This window comes from Mytilus trossulus, chromosome 2 (genome assembly GCF_036588685.1).
Source record: "Mytilus trossulus isolate FHL-02 chromosome 2, PNRI_Mtr1.1.1.hap1, whole genome shotgun sequence".
NCBI classification, from domain to species: domain Eukaryota; kingdom Metazoa; phylum Mollusca; class Bivalvia; order Mytilida; family Mytilidae; genus Mytilus; species Mytilus trossulus.
In genome coordinates, this window is record NC_086374.1 from 17316066 (window position 1) to 17332702 (window position 16637).

The window sequence follows — 16637 nt, forward strand, 5'->3', positions numbered from 1 at the left end:
TTTCTCACGAGGGTCATTTTAAAATCAAATGAGAGGTTTCTACGACAAGGGTAGAAGGTCATTTGTAACACGGATACCCTAGGTGAATCAATAGTCTTTTGGACAAAATGACAATGGGAATACGAAATCGAACGGCTACTTTTAAGTCGACTTATAAGTAAGGGAAATAAATCAAAGATGTTTTCAAGGTGATTTTATTGAGCCTGTATAATTAAAAGTTAATACTGCATGTAAGACTTAAACTAAAGTATAGACTAGTTAATATCCAAAGTCCATATATCTATTTTTTGCCAAGGCAAATGATCTCAGAACTCTCTCGGTGTCAATATCCATTTCTCTGTAAACATGTATGAGGGCCAACGAAGATAGTCTGTCCTGTACCATGGTTGAACGGAGATAAGTTTTCAGTCGGCGTAATGAACTAAATGACCGTTTGGTAGTTGACGTAGTCACTGGCATTGTTTTTAGGATTGCGAAAATTGCAAATATTGAAGGATATAGCTCCTTATTAGGCACTGATAGAGAGGCCTTCAGAGATTTGGGCTTCTCTTTAGACTTTGCTGGGCGATTAGATAAACGTTTTGGCTTTCGTTATCCACTGCCTTCTTGCTAAAATAAAAATCTAGCTTCTTCATTTTTATTTTTATTTCTACAGGGGTTTAACTTTGTGTCGTGATTGTAGTTTCAAGTACAGACACCGCCAGACACGATACCGTAATCCTAAAGACTAAAGACTATCCGAAATTCAATTTCAGGATTTTTTTTTTGATTTTTTTTTGGGGGGAAAAACATGTGCAAGCAAATGATTTTTTGCGTAAAGGCAGCTACGTGGCTGCTATCAGCGATATGTTAACATTATTAGGGCCCTGCCAAATAGTGGATGCCCTATAGTGATTAGTCCATCTATCCATTTGTAACAAATTGTTCACTCTATTCAGAGTCTCAGTAAAATTAACCTGAATTATTCATAGATGGTCTCTTGACTTGTTAAAGTTAAAGATATACAATCCTGTCAGAATAGAAATACATCTGGAAATCACTAGTGCTGGCTTTAAGAGTGATTGGAAGAAAATTGTAGAGAATACGTGAATTTTTTATGATGTTCTAGCTGTTAATTATTGTGTTTTAAGTCTTAGATTATAATTTTCTTTTCTTAGATTTGAATCTTATACTTTAACAAAGCACATTTATGATATTTCAGTATCCAATAGAGAATGATAGCTCTTTATGTTGGATATGATCAGCAGGCCTGTAATGGATGGTCTTCATCTTCAGACTGGAAACTTAGTGTTGGGCAAGAAAGACTTTTTTGGTTGCAACCCCAACATGCTGTAAGCAAAATAATGTCAAAATCTGATGAATGTCATGGCACAAACTCAACTGTTAAAAGCTGAATACTTCAAATAGAGAAAAAAACTAAGGTGATCCCATTTTGTGTATAGAATGAATAGACAGTTACATCTGTCATTGGTCAGTCCCTATCTCAAGTTAGTGTTGAATATTAGTGATTCGATCAGTTACTCATTTACTGTCAATAATGGATACACTTTGTATTGTTGGTAGGGTTGTTTATGGAATCACAAGAAGGTATTCATGATAATATAAAAATATGCAGATTGACAATGAGACAACTTTTCACAGAAGAACAATTACATTCATGTAAGGGGAAGTTATTTCTGTCGGACAGCATTCAATTGAATTTCACCAAAGAAGAAGCTATAGGACCTTAAAAAATGTTAAAACTCTGATATATTTAATTCTTAATTCCATGTACATGTATTACTTTTAATTTGCAGTACAGATTAACATATTACAATCTCATATGAATTACTGCTGTACCCTTATACAGATAAAATTAACAATTTCATCCACACTGTTAAACATAAAAGACAAAGAATTCTAGTTTTGGAAATAATTATCAACACTTGTCTATTGCCTTTTTCAGAGTCTGATTGCACCAACGCTGTATTTGAATGTTAAAAATTCACATTTGGAGCCCAAACTTTGGACATGAAGCAAGAAATTTTAAAGGTTTGTACATCATGTTTCTCAATTGTATACTTAGTTAAGTTTTTAAAGAATTCAGGAACTACTTCAGTGTTGAATACAGATAACGTGACCGTTCTTCAGAACTGATAGTTTTTGTATATGTCCATACATCTTTTCTGGCACCATGAGCACAATAATATTAAATAATGTACAAACAAACTATAGTTTGCCTCAACCAAATGTTATGAAACTTATGCTAATGACCACAAAACATGCCCCTTTACAATGGAAAAAATGCTGAATTTTTGTTTCCATTCTCTATCTCTAGATTGCTTCAACCAAATGCAATGAAACTTATACACAATTATTATTATCACAAAATACAGATTAAGTTTGAATTTTTGGGGTGTCACTTTTATTGTTCTAGGGTTTTTATGAAACTTATACACAATACTTATTACCACATGCTCAGATATAGTGTAAATTTGAGTAGCTTCACTTTTACTGATCTTCAGTTATGTTCCTGCCTTTAGAACTTTATGATATGCAAGGGGGGGGGCATTATCTCTGTTCCATAGTCACATTTATTACGTTCTTATTTGTCAATGAATTGTAAGAATGGTTAAAAATCATTATTGTTAGTCAAGAGTTTGAAACATGACTTTATCAATTGATTTCTTGCAACATGCAACACAAAATATGCATATAAGTGAAATTCAAAAACTTGAAAATTACTTGAACTGCTAATACATTTTTTTTATCATTTGATAAAATAAATTTTGAATTTTATTGTATTTCAAAATATCACGAAATTTGTTATTGTTTATGACCTGTATTACTTTGCAGTACAAATTAACATAGTAAAATCTCTCATGAATTATTGCTATACCCTTATACAGATAGAATAAACAACTTTGTCAACACTTTTCTATTGCCTTTTTCAGATTGTGTCAGAATTATAATTGAATGTTAGATATACACAGGTTCCCTTCATTTGGACAGGAAGCAAGAAATTGTAAGTACAGTTCTTAAAAAAATTAGAAACTACAAGAGACTTTGAGTAACATTTTTTCAAACCCTTTTTGTTTTTATACAAGTTCCATACACCTTTTCTGACTGCACAAGCAAAATAACAACAAACAAACAAACAAAATTTAAGAAATTTAAGTTCAGTGGTTGTCTTTGGTTCATGTCCTTCATATTTTTATTTATACGACCACATATGTTTTCTGGTCATATTATTATGACTTTTGGTTTCCAGACAATAATTTGAGAATAAGTGTATGGATCTCTATGAAATTGAACCACAAGGTTCCATATCACAAAAAGAAGATTGGGATTGGTTTGGATGGTCATTGTCTTAACTGTTTTAGAATCAGGTGCCAAAAACATGCAATTTTCTTGTTGTAGGACAATAACTTGAGATTAGGTGTATGGATGTCTATGAAGTCGTACCACAAGACCCTATACCTCAAAAGAAAGGTTTTGAATTATTTTGGGGGTTAAGGTCATTATCAATTAGGATAAACGGGGCCAAAAAACTACAAATGACTTTGATTGACATTTTATTTACAAATTTTTGTTTTTATACATGGAACATGTTCATACATCTTTCACATTCACATATTTCCAATTTAAATTTTGTCATCGAATTATTCTTCTCAAACATGGTTTTTTTCTGTTTCAGAAAAAGAAGAGGAAAAAAGATATGAAATGACAGACTTTTTTCAGGATTTAATACAGGATGAAGATGCTGAATACATCTTACCACTGATGTTGGGTCTGAGGTACCTCAAGCCTCAACCAGTGCAGACCCCTCTACCTTCTTTGGCCTAACCTCCAACACATAATTTGAAGCAGCAGATCTTGACCGCTCTATCTACTTTTACCTCCACCCAGGAATTGTTACTAAAAGAAATTACCCACAACACAAAGGCAATTCGAACCCTCTCCACCGATATTGCTTACCTGCGTGGGCAGTTTAGACAATTCGAGAGGGTGCATGGTCGCCACCAGACCATCCAAGACAGGTTGTCTAACCTGTCCAACCGCCCATTCAAACAAATACGAAGGAAGCCATATTTAAACAGACCTGAACTACAACATTGCCAACCGAAAGTAAAATCTGTAGAAGAAAATAAAGATCCGGAAAATAAAGAAAACTGAATTAAGTTAATATCTATTCACTATTTAGTCTGTATTGTATTTGCTGATTCTCTATAACTTTTTAATTTTGGCCTACCTTCAGAAATTGTCAATTACTTAAAATTTAACTAACTTGTTTAGTATCAAAAGCTAATGAAAATTATTTTGTTAAAAGTGTAATTATTTGACATTTGAATTTGGTACTGAAAGGCAAAATTTGTTAAGTGAATTTATCCATATAAAATTATATTCTTTTAAGTGGTCAGTTAGAGGTGTAATTTTTGAAATATTCAAAGTTTTAGTCTGCCATTTTAGATATATTTTAGATATATTTTAGAAAGTAATTTAAAAGTAACGATCAATTCTCCTTTTAAGGGCAACTCATGACTTTACCATCTGTGTTTTACAGTCTTAGTTTTCTTCATATTCCATCATACCTTGATAAACTTTCTTAATTTTCTTGAAGAATAATATGTAGTGATTTTGGCATCCTCGGTGGGATTCATTCAAATTAGTGAATCCAGTGATACGTACTCTTGACTAAAAAAAAGAAGAAATATGGTACGGAGAAAAACTCAGGCTCCTGCCACTGACACTGAATATTCTGATGAATTTGATGAATATATATAACAAAACAATGTCTTTTTAGTTTTTGTAAAGTTAAACCTTATTTTAGCGGACTTTTAGGAGCCGGGCTCTTACGATTTTAATCCATTGTTCTCATCAGTCATGTTAAGTTAAATTTAAGAAACTGTAGCAAATACTTTAAAACCTTTTTAGTTAATTTTACGGATTTTGCAGGCAATGCTTTAGTTATAATAGTTATTTGATGTTTGTAAATTTCAAAACACTACTTTAAACAGATATAAATAGGCAATCTTTGGAATTAGGGATTATGGTTTCCATAAGGTTTGGAAACCATATTTTAATTAGATAACAGTTAGAAAGGATCTAACTGCTATCTTAAAATAGGCACTGTTTCACGAAGGACCTGGCAGTTGCCTTGATTTTATGGAATACTGTCTTAAGTAAGGACTGGACAGTATTTCTTTAAACAACATTTTTGTATTTATATCAGGAAGGACCTGATGAACTGATAAGGAATCAGTTTCCTAAACTTATTTATCTAAATCAGAAAAGGTTTCGGATTAATTTCTGCTCAAATTATTAAACTTTATATTTATAGAAATGTTAGTTAAATAAGCAATTTATATAGCAAGACTCAAACATGTAAAAGTTCACATAAATATCAGTACAAATTCTTAAATAGTACAACAAACAGTTTTATATGGGACTAGATCACAACCTCCTATATTTCCATGAATTTAAACACATTTAATAATGCATTTGATGTACCTTATTTAGAATTGATAAATTTTCAAAAGATTAAGAGTTCCTACATTTTTTGGGGGAGTTCTGAGACTCGTTTAGAGAGGTGCTAGAAATTTTATTATTATGTAATTACTGTATACTTATGATATTGTATTGTGAAATACGTATTTGATGAGGAGTTAATGATCAATAGAATATAAAACTTAATAAAAATTGGAAACTTCAAAAACTTGTTTGGTGTTCTTTTCATCAGCATAGCATAATCTGATTGTCTGGATTTTTATCAAAACAGGCGAACAACCTATAATTTAGTCATAGAATATTCAGTCTTCAGACTTGTCAGAAATAGTCTTGAGTTTATACTTTTCCAAGTGGTTGGAATTTAGAGATTAAATTTTGTTTTCTGTTGGGTTAGTCACCCCTGGCTCGCTACAGTATTTATATTATAAATTGAATACAAAGTTTTCATCCAAACGTGGCAAAAAATAGAATACAGATTTTATACAACCGCAAAAAATTATTAAAAAATGTGGTCATATATTGCTATCACATCGTCATCGTCGTCAAAATAGGGTTATTTGTAGACATTAACTTGTTGAAAGGTGTACGAATCTCTCTGAAATTATACCACAAGTTTCCATACCTCAAAGGGATGTTTAGGATTGATTTTTGGGGGTTATGGCTCACACCATTTAGGAATAAGTGGATTTCCTGGTTAATAAACAATTTAAAACCAGTGTAAGGGAGGTCTAAATCCAAACTCAAAAGTACAATGTTGTGTATGTTTGGAATACCTCACCTACACAGCTATTAAATTATGTATAAAGAACTGTTGTATTGTTTTGATGTGGTAAGCTGTCATTTATTTTTAGAAGTTACTTTTAAAGGAATATTAATGTGTATGTCATTATTATTGGGGTATACTGTTTTACCATCTACCCGTCAGTCCAACCGTCCCATGAATATTTTCGTCACATTTTTCTCAGGAACTACTTGACAAGGATTTCAGAAATTTGGTTTCAGTGTTTATATAAGTCAGTTTAACAATGTGATGAGTTTTCAGATTCATCACTCTACAACTTCCTGTTTACTGAACAATTGTATCATTCTACACATGATAGTAAGTTGAAAATTTTCGTCACTTTTTTATGACCAACTACAATACCAGGATTTTCTTAAATTTGGTTTCAGTCAGCTATACAGTGTGATAGATTCAACAAATTCCTGTTTACCCGCAGGGGTATCATCAGAGAGCAGTAGCTCACAGTTTTACTTGTTTTATATTTTAAGACTTTTATGATGTATTTAAATTGGTAATCGTGGTTGCAGTCTCCATGGGAAATTTGATTTGAGATTATGACCATATCTTAAGGAAAAGATTGGGAGGGTTAAAAAAAATAATTGGGGAGGGAAGGCAATCTGCAAATGCATAGTGTATTGCACAATAGAAAAGAAAAAAGAATAAAAATTAAAATCATATGACCACTTCTAAATTCTTTGAATACAGTTATTCTGTGTCAGAAACCTATTAAGGGTCAAATATTCAATTACAATCCAAAAACCTGTATCAAGCGCAAATATTGTATGCATTTTTGCCCCAACTGTTACATGGTTGAACCTCTGCTGTCGTATCCAGCTGTGCTTAGTGAAGCATTTTATTGGTTTTTATCTTAAATATTGAAATAGATAGAAAATGTAAATGACTAAGAAGGATTTAAAAAATTTCAAACAAGAATGTGTCCAAAGTACATGTATGCCCCACTTGGGCTATAATTTTCCATGTTCAATGGACCATGAAATTGGAAAAATCTAATTTGAGATTAAAATAAGAAAGATCATACTATAGGGAACATGTGTTTTAAGTTTCAAGTTGATTGGACTTCAACTTCATTAAAAACTACCTTGACCAAAATCTTTCACCTGAAACTGGCACTTCCATTTTCTATGTTCAGTGGACCGTGAAATTGTGGTCAAAAGTCTAATTTGTCTTTAAAATTAGAAAGATAATATCATAAGGAACATGTGTACTAAGTTTCAAGTTAATTGGACTGCAGCTTCATCAAAAACTACTTTGACCAAAAACTTTAACCTGAAATTGGACAGACGAACAAACGAATGGACAGAGGAATGAACGGTTGCAGAGACCAGAAAACATGATGCCCCACCAATCAAAAGTCAATTGACCCCTTAAGAAATGTTCACTTCTGTGTTGGAATAAAAAGTTTTTTTAACCAGACTGAGATACATTAATAGCAGTATATGTATATAAATAAAGGAACTAAAAAGCATGCCTGTTTCCAAGATGTAAGCCATTGAACATTTGACAAGAAATAATTCTTAAAAACTTTGGCAGTGAGAGCAAAGTGAATGGGAATTAAAGTAATAAATGGGTTATGGTCTATCTGTATACAACTCATTGTTGGGTTACTGTTGGAAATAGTTCATTTTTTTTAATAAATTTTACTGTTTTGGGTAATTTTCTTCATTATAATAGAATGAGAAAAAGTATAAATGGCAACAAATATTCAGCTTAGTAAGATCAACAAATAAGACAACATGATCAAAATAGTTAATTGACCTCTAAAGGAGTTATTGTCCTGAAAACGTTTTTTAACACTTTTTGTGAAATTACCATTTTTTCAAAAATCTTCTTCATTCAAACTACTTGATCAAATACCTAAACACTGTAATTGAATGTTCCTAAGGATATTTTGTTCATTAAATGTATTTGGGGATGTGATCAATTCAAAAACATGGCTGCAGTTTCTAAAAATAGAACAAAGGGGGCAAATGACAAAAACTAAAGCAGTAAGAGCCAAACTTGCATAAGTGAATGTGTTAAACATGTTTAGATCCTGCTAAGTAATTTTTAGACCAATATGACAACTTATTGTTGGGTTACTGTCCAGAAAAAAGTAAATTTTAAGGAAATATTACAGTTTTGGGTTATATAATATCTTTGGGTTATATATTATCTTTAATATATTTTTAAGAGAAAGTGTTAATGAAAAAATTGTTCTGCAAAGTAATTTTTACAAATGTATACGCGTATATTGTGGTTTTTAACGCGTATATTGTGGTTTTCAACGCGTATATTGTGATTTTATACGCGTATATTGTTAAAATAATCACGTTTATAATTAAATCTTATTTATTTATCATATACGCGTTAATATACGCGTTAATTCCATATATATACGCGTTTATATACGCGTTATTTGCATAAATATACGCGTTACTATACGCGTATGAAATCATAATATACGCGTTAATAAACATTCGTTTGTCTTTTTGTTTTAACCAATGAAAACTGCGTTCTTTAACTAGTTTGTATATCACAATTGTAAAGAAGTGCGGTTCCTTCGACCAACATACGTAATTAATCTCAAGACTTTACACCGTTTTTTTTTAATTTAATTTCATTTATATGAAAGTGTGTTGCCTATAATTACAATAATAACGAACAGCGTTTCGGGAATATTTGCTTTTACAATTAAAGCATGGTCCCTTTTCAAAAATCTCCCAACTATTTCCTTGATTTAGCAAGGTATTCTTTGATCGTTTTGGTACGTTTATACGCTATGATAGGCACCTGCCATGGGTGAAGATTTCTCTACAGCGTTTGTCTTTTTGCAGATTGCTCAATTGTTTCTTATAACCTTACTTTACAGGTTTTTGTACCATTGGATTATATTTAGTTGCGAGAGTGAGTGGAACATTCTTTGTCCTATCGGCCTTTAATAAGGTTGTTTTTCTGCTTGCAGAATTTTTAACGTTTCTAATAACATTCTCTGTTTTATTTTTACAGTATCATCTTTCAATATAAACTTATTTTGTACATGTTAGTTAATTAAATGTCGATCTAATTCATTGATGTCACTAATTTATTTCTAATATTACGTATAGATTCACTTGCAAACTGTAATACTTGTGAATGTGTGTTTTCGGATGTGGACTAGTGATTGGTAAATATTGATACGTTTCGGTTTTTTTAATATGTGATTTAACATCAAGGATTGCATTCTTATTGCCTATGATGTAACATCTATGTGAACACATATGAATATTGATAACTTAGAAGAAACAGTTATCAATGCATTAGAATCAATTGACACATAAGAATATACTTTCAATATTCCCAACAAAAAAGATTTTACGGCATCTGATAAATTTATTCAAAGAAACAATGAATTTGAATTTAATGGACAATTATACAAACAAATTATAGTGGTACATTTTCTGCGACATGCACAGATGGCGCCTTCAACCTATGCCAACATTTGATAAAATATATTCAATCTATGCCTACAAACAATATACAATAGGTGTTGTTTTACCGCGCTGAAATACGTCCATTATTCATAGTTCATTATTCATTATTCAATACAGAGTTGTGAAATAGTTTCAATATCAAAATATGAATAATGAATAATGAAATAGTTTATGTTTCATTATTCAAATTGAAGCGGTGAATAGTGAAATAAATATAAAAAAAATGACTATTGACACTAAAGCTTTATTTTGATTCGCAATGACCATAAGAGGGTTTACGGAGGACCTAAATACCACAACATGCGTAAAAATGAGGAAGTATAAAAAAAGAAGATGTGGTATGATTGCCAATGAAACAACTATCCACAAAAGACCAAAATGACACAGACATTAACAATTATAGGTCACCGTACGACCTTCAACAATGAGCAAAGCCCGTACCGCATAGTCAGCTATAAAAGGCCCCAATAAGACAATGTAAAACCATTCAAACAAGAAAACTAACGGCCTCATGTAAAAAATGAACGAAAAACAAATATATAACACATAAACAACATAAAAAAACTACAACCACTAAATTGCAGCCTTCTGACTTGGGACAGAGACATGCATAAATAATGTGGCGGGGTTAAACATGTTGGCCAATTTTGAATAATGAAATGGATATTTTGAATAATGGAATGGACTGATAGGACCCTTCGGTCCCTAATTACAGATATATTTTATACCTCAATTGAAAGCTTATAAAGAGTGTTATATAGTCAATATGTTCCGCAACGCATATTAGAGGAGTAACGAAGGACTTAAATATCGAAATACGCGTGAACATTGAGAAATATCCAATTTTGAATAATGAAATGGATATTTTGAAGAATGGGATGAACTGGTAGGACCCTGCAGCCTCTAACTACGGATATATATAATAACTCAATCGAAAGCTTATCAAGAGTGGACTGGCAAAATGAATATAGTCAATATGTTCCGCAACGCATATTACAGAAGTAACCCAAGACTTAAATATTGAAATTCGCCAGAACATTGGGAAATAGCCAATTTTGAATAATGAAATGGATATTTTGAATAATGGAATGGACTGGCAGGACCTTTCAACCTCTTATTACAGATATATATTTTACCTCGATCGAAAGCTTATTAAGTGATGAACAAAAGGTATATAGTCAATATGTTCCGCAACGGATATTACAGAAGTATCGAAGGACTTTAAATATCGAAATACGCGTGAACATTGAGAAATAACTTATTTTGAATAATGGAATAGACTGCTGCAACCCGTCAGCTTCTTATTTAAAAAAAAAGTTATACACCAAATAAAAGCTTATGGATGGAGGAATAAACTGAGTATAACCACCATGTGCCGCAATGACCATAACAGAAACTACTGAGGGAATAAATGCCAAAATACGCGTGAAAATTAAGAAATAGCCAATTTTGAATAATGAAATTGATATTTTTAATAATAGAATGGACTGGTAGGACCCTTCAGCCCCTAATTTCAGATATATATTATACCTCAATCGAAAGCTTATTACGAGAGGAACAAAAGGTATATAGTTAATATGTTCCGCAACTTATATTACAGGAGTAACGAAGGACTTAAAAATATCAAAATACGCGTGAACATTGAGAAATAGTCAATTTTGAATAATGAAATGGATAGTTTGAATAATAGGCCGGTGACCAAAGTCGGATTTATAAAAATTTAATCGTTAAAAATGGTACACGGCTATATCATATATGTGAACTTTAAGATTCTTCTGGTCGTCAAATGAAAATATGGTGCATTTTTTCAGAAATCTTGATCAAAGGATATACGTTGTTTACAAGGAAAAATAAAATTGATTATACCTCATCAAAAGACAGTCACTGTAATTGTTTAATATCTAACTCCAATTTAAATACCCTTTTTATAGTAGAATGATTGAAAACTTAAATTTATTTTCTTCCTTATTGGTTTTTCATCCAAAAAGTGAAAATCCATCAGTATACGAGATTTCCGATCACACGTATGCGACTGAACAAAACGGTGGTAGTTTTTTAAACGATGTTGGGTTTTTTTCAAATAATAAGAACAACGTCTGTCAAAACTTAACAAAATTTATAGAAAATTATGACAAAATATGTATTTATTCATATAACCATCTAGTATACATCAATGAAAGTGAAAACTTAACTTTAAGCCATATACGTTAAATACGCTACATGCAAAACAGACAACACGAATTATTTCAAAACATACATTGTTGAGTTTTTACAATGTCATGACGATTTCTATGAAATAAATTTGTATCAATAGGAAAATAAATCATTTTAATATTAACTTGAAACTTTAAAAAGGTATGTTTTATTGAAGAATAGCCTGTTATTCGTTTGAAAACGAAGAACGTTTCGGTTATTCAATTCCAAGCTAAGTGACGCAAGATCATACATTTTTTATGCGGGATATATTGACATATATATCACTAAATATATACATTACTTTAATCAGTAATTCAGACCTAAAATGACTTTTGTAATGTGGGAACGTTATAAAAACGTAGAACACGACAAAATTCTTAAGCCACGAATCCTGTAATGATATTGCGAATATCAATGTTAAACTCCGGACATTAAACATGTTGTGTCTTGCAATAGAGTGGTGGTCATATGTTTGTGTACCACATATAGCGAGCTTTAACCATCACCATTGGACATCATCTTCATTACAAAATACACTTTTGCCATGTTCATCTATTTTATGAAGGGACATAAACAACTGAAATATTAGTGCACTTCTGGGACTAATGTCAAAAGAACCCTGTTTTGAAAGAAACGTCTTGTCCTGCTGCTTAAAACTCAAAACATCTTTAAACAAAAGCCAAGAAAAAAACATCTGTGATCCTAATCGACAGTATACTCTAGCCATGATCACATGACTGTAGTCTGTGCAATGTTTCCAATTGTCGTGGTCGTAAAGCCCTACATTCTGGTCTGTATAAGTGATTAGATATCTGAACTAGGGATAGCATTTATATCACACTGCTGGTGGTAAAACAACTTTTTTCTGTGAATTGTAATTTAGAATACAACAGTTTGACTCCCAGTAAAGGTTTATAGTGGCTATATAACAAATAAGCACTTAAATGTTCTGTATTAGAGAATGAAATTCCTCGTCTTTGGTTGTAGTTTTCTTTATAATAGATACAAGCATATAAAAGGGAGACGAAAGACCAAAGCGGCATTAAAAGTCATAAGTCGAAAATAAACTGACAATATAGAAAAGAAGATGTGGTATGATTGCCAATGAGACAACTATCCACAAAAGACCAAAATGACACAAACATTAACATTAACAACTATAGGTCACCGTACGGCCTTCAACAATGAACAAGCCAATACCGCATAGTAAGCTATAAAAGGCCCCGATAAGACAATGTAAAACAATTAAAACAAGAAAACTAACGGCCTTATTTAAGTAAAAAAATGAACGAAAAACAAATATGTAACACATAAACCATAAACCAACGACAACCACTGAATGACAACGACATGGCCAAAATATGAAGAAGAAAAAAAACACAGACAAACCATAGTACACATAGCACAACCTTTGATAGCCGTGACTACGGTTTCTTGACTTGAGCCGGCTGCCATTTTGTCTGTATGTCTCAAAGAAACATTACAGGCAACAGCACGTAAGTTACCGATGGTTGTTTTAAACAAAGCTAGGGTGATTTCAGGAAAAACAAAAAATAGTTCAGTTTGGTTGTGTCAACAAGATGTTACCCGTGTCATGCGAATCAAAAGTATCAATATGTTACAATTGAAACAAAATCTTCTAAACCTTTCGGCGGCACACGAGATAATCCCTCGTTTTCAGTATGTTTCGTGTTTATCTTTGATGGTCTATAAAATTGAGAATGGAAATGGGGAATGTGTCAAAGAGACAACAACCCGACCAAATTAAAAACAACAACAGAAGGTCACCAACAGGTCTTCAATGTAGCGAGAAATTCCCGCACCCGGAGGCGTCCTTCAGCTGGCCCCTAAACAAACATATACTAGTCCAGTGATAATGAACGCCATACTAATTTCCAATTTGTACACAAGAAACTAAACTATGTAGAGTTTTGCAGAATTTTGTTTGTAATTTACGTCGTTCTTCTACTTTCAGGGGCGGATTAAGCGGGGCGTGGCGGGCGTGCACCCCCCTTAAATTTGCAAAGTATGGGTTGTCTTCAACTGGTTTCAGTATCAGAAGAGACCATTCCTTCTTAACATTCAAAGTATAAACAGTCAGTTTAATCAGGAACTTTCTGTAATATAAAGTAACTTAGTAACAGAATCAACGTGATTACTAATTAACTGACCTACGATTTATTCAAGTTCTATAAATATTATATACTTCAACATGTTCAAAGGAAGGTGTCGTTTGCAAAAATCTAATTCTAGTATCTAGTATTGGACATGTGAGCTGATGTGATCTGTCTTGTCTCACTTTTCTTCCGTTGATCCGCCCGTCTATCTGTCAACTCTTTACATTTTATTCGTCCTAACCAAGTTTGTCGAGGATGGTGTTATGGAGTGTTAAAGTAATTCTTACGTGAACCGATTTCATTTCACATAATTGAAACCATGTTGAAGGCTAAGACACATTGACAATCTGCAAACAAGGGCTTCTTATTTTTGTGATATTTCTGTTTTTCTGTTTTTCTGTTTATCACAACTACCAGCACCAATGTCTTTCAAGGATTAGTTGACAGATATTTATGACCTGATATTGATATTTAGATTATTTTAGAAGTGCTGGTGTCTTGAGTGTAGATTGGTTTGCATGGAAACACAGAATCAAAATTAAATGTTCGCATGATCTTCCGCTTCTGTTTTGGGCTGCAGCTTTATAAACTCAATCATAGATATGCAGAATGAATCTCTGACATGTAGTGCGTAAGTTATTGGTGTTGAAGATTTTTCAAGTTTGTAGGAGACCTTGCCATCATAACTGGGAGGTTTTTCGCGGAACCGGAACATATTGTTTTACATCTGTCCGTGCATGATACTAGTGATTGTAGATGGTTGTCAGGTTGGACTTGAAACTTTAATTTCTTGCTGACTGTACCTCACAATAGTTCCAATTGTCTACATTGTACCCCTTAAGAAGAATATTTTAAAAAAATAACCTTATTCTTTTTTAAAGAATATACACTTTGCGTTTTAATATTATCGTCGACTAATATGTTTGAATATCCTATAAAATTCTGCGGCCTGTTTTAATTAGTCAGGGGTTCAGCCCTATCCAAGAAAACTGTATTGACTCAAAAAGCAACAGCGTAAGGTATTTGAGATATGTGCACATTATACGATGGCACAGAAGAGAGTAGTACATTGAGACCTAGCTGGGGAATTTTTGCCTTGTAATTTAAATTCAAATTTCCTTTGCACTTTGCCTTTACTAAATACCATACTTTTTGTTTTTGTAACATTAACTTCAAGTTTCCATAATTCACAGTATATCTGAAAAATATTTAGTGCATTTTGCATACTTTCTGCTGAATCCGCCAGAATGACAGTATCATCAGCGTACAGTATGGCAAACAGTTTCATAATTGAATTTAACTCATTTTGACATTTTCTCAAGGGGACAGCCACCAAATCAATAAAGATTTTTCTATGTCATTCAAAAAATAGAAAAGAGAAAGGGAGATAGATTCCCCCTAGTCTTACACCAGTTAGACAGGGAAAATATTCTGACTGTTGGTTGTTGTAGTCAAGGAAATAGTTGGGAGACTTTTGAAAAAGGACCCGTGCTTTATAATAGTATAAGCAAAAAATCCCGAAACACTGTTAGTTATTATTTTAAATATAGGCAACAAACTTTCATATAAATGAAATGTTACAAAAAACAGGTGTAAAGTCTTGAGATTAATTACGTATATAAAAATTTTACTAATGATACTGACGATCCACCACAAAGTAATATAAATAGAACCATACCAATAGTAAGCAAATACATATAAAAAAAAATGTGGTATGATTGCCAATGAGACAATTCTCCACAAGAGACCAAATCGACACAGACATTAACAACTACATTTCACTGTACGGCCATAAACAATGAGAAACGCCAATGCCGCATAATCAGCTTTAAAAGGCCCCAAAATGACAATTTGATATAAAACAATTCAAACGAGAAAAAGAATGACCTTATTTATGTTAAAAAAAATAAACAAAAAACTAATATGTAACACATAAATGAACAGCAACCACTTAATTACAGCCCCTTATATCATGTTCTCAAATCTAGATATCATCTCCCATTTAGAAAAAAAAACACGTGAAAAAATGAACCTATTATGTGTTGCTCTCCAAGCTACAAAATGTTTTCAAAATCTAAGATTTAGAACATGTTCTATCAAAATCATTTGGTAACTAATGTAATTACTGTTTCCCCATGCCTGTCTTGAACATTTCATAAGAAATATTTAAAATAAATAACACTCCTAATGCTCAGATCGGTTGTCATCGTGCAACACAGTTAATACATTGTAACACCATATATAGGAAAACATAGAACTCCCTTTGTCATAAGACACTATTACTATTCACACTCATCTGTGTCCACACTTGTTACGTATATTAAAAAGAAGTTGTAGGAACCGCATTTCATTACAATTCTGATCAGTTGTTATATACAAACTAGTTTAAGAACGCAGTTTTCATTGGTTAAACCAAAAAGACAAATGACAAATATTAACGCGTATATTAACGCGTATATAATAATTGCATACGCGTATATTAACGCGTATATTTATGCAATTAACGCGTATATTAACGCGTACATGATACAAAAATTGGATTTAAGTATAAACGTGTTTATTTTAACAATATACGCGTATAAAATC

At 32.2% G+C, this 16637-nt stretch overlaps 1 protein-coding gene across 3 annotated transcripts in view; it reads left to right on the forward strand.

Moving 5' to 3' along the window:
- LOC134706624 (RNA-binding protein 45-like) overlaps positions 1–5664 on the forward strand; it is a 40032-nt gene extending 34368 nt beyond the window's left edge. The window contains exons 13-15 of one of the 3 annotated variants that reach the window (XR_010105642.1): positions 1202–1331; positions 1946–2031; positions 3677–5664. The gene's annotated coding sequence lies outside the window, so the exon portion shown is untranslated. Of the gene's footprint in view, positions 1–1201; positions 1422–1945; positions 2032–2933; positions 3005–3676 lie in introns of those variants that run through there. The other 2 variants (XR_010105641.1, XR_010105640.1) reach the window with 2 other exon arrangements.
- The last annotated feature ends 10973 nt before the right edge of the window (positions 5665–16637 follow it).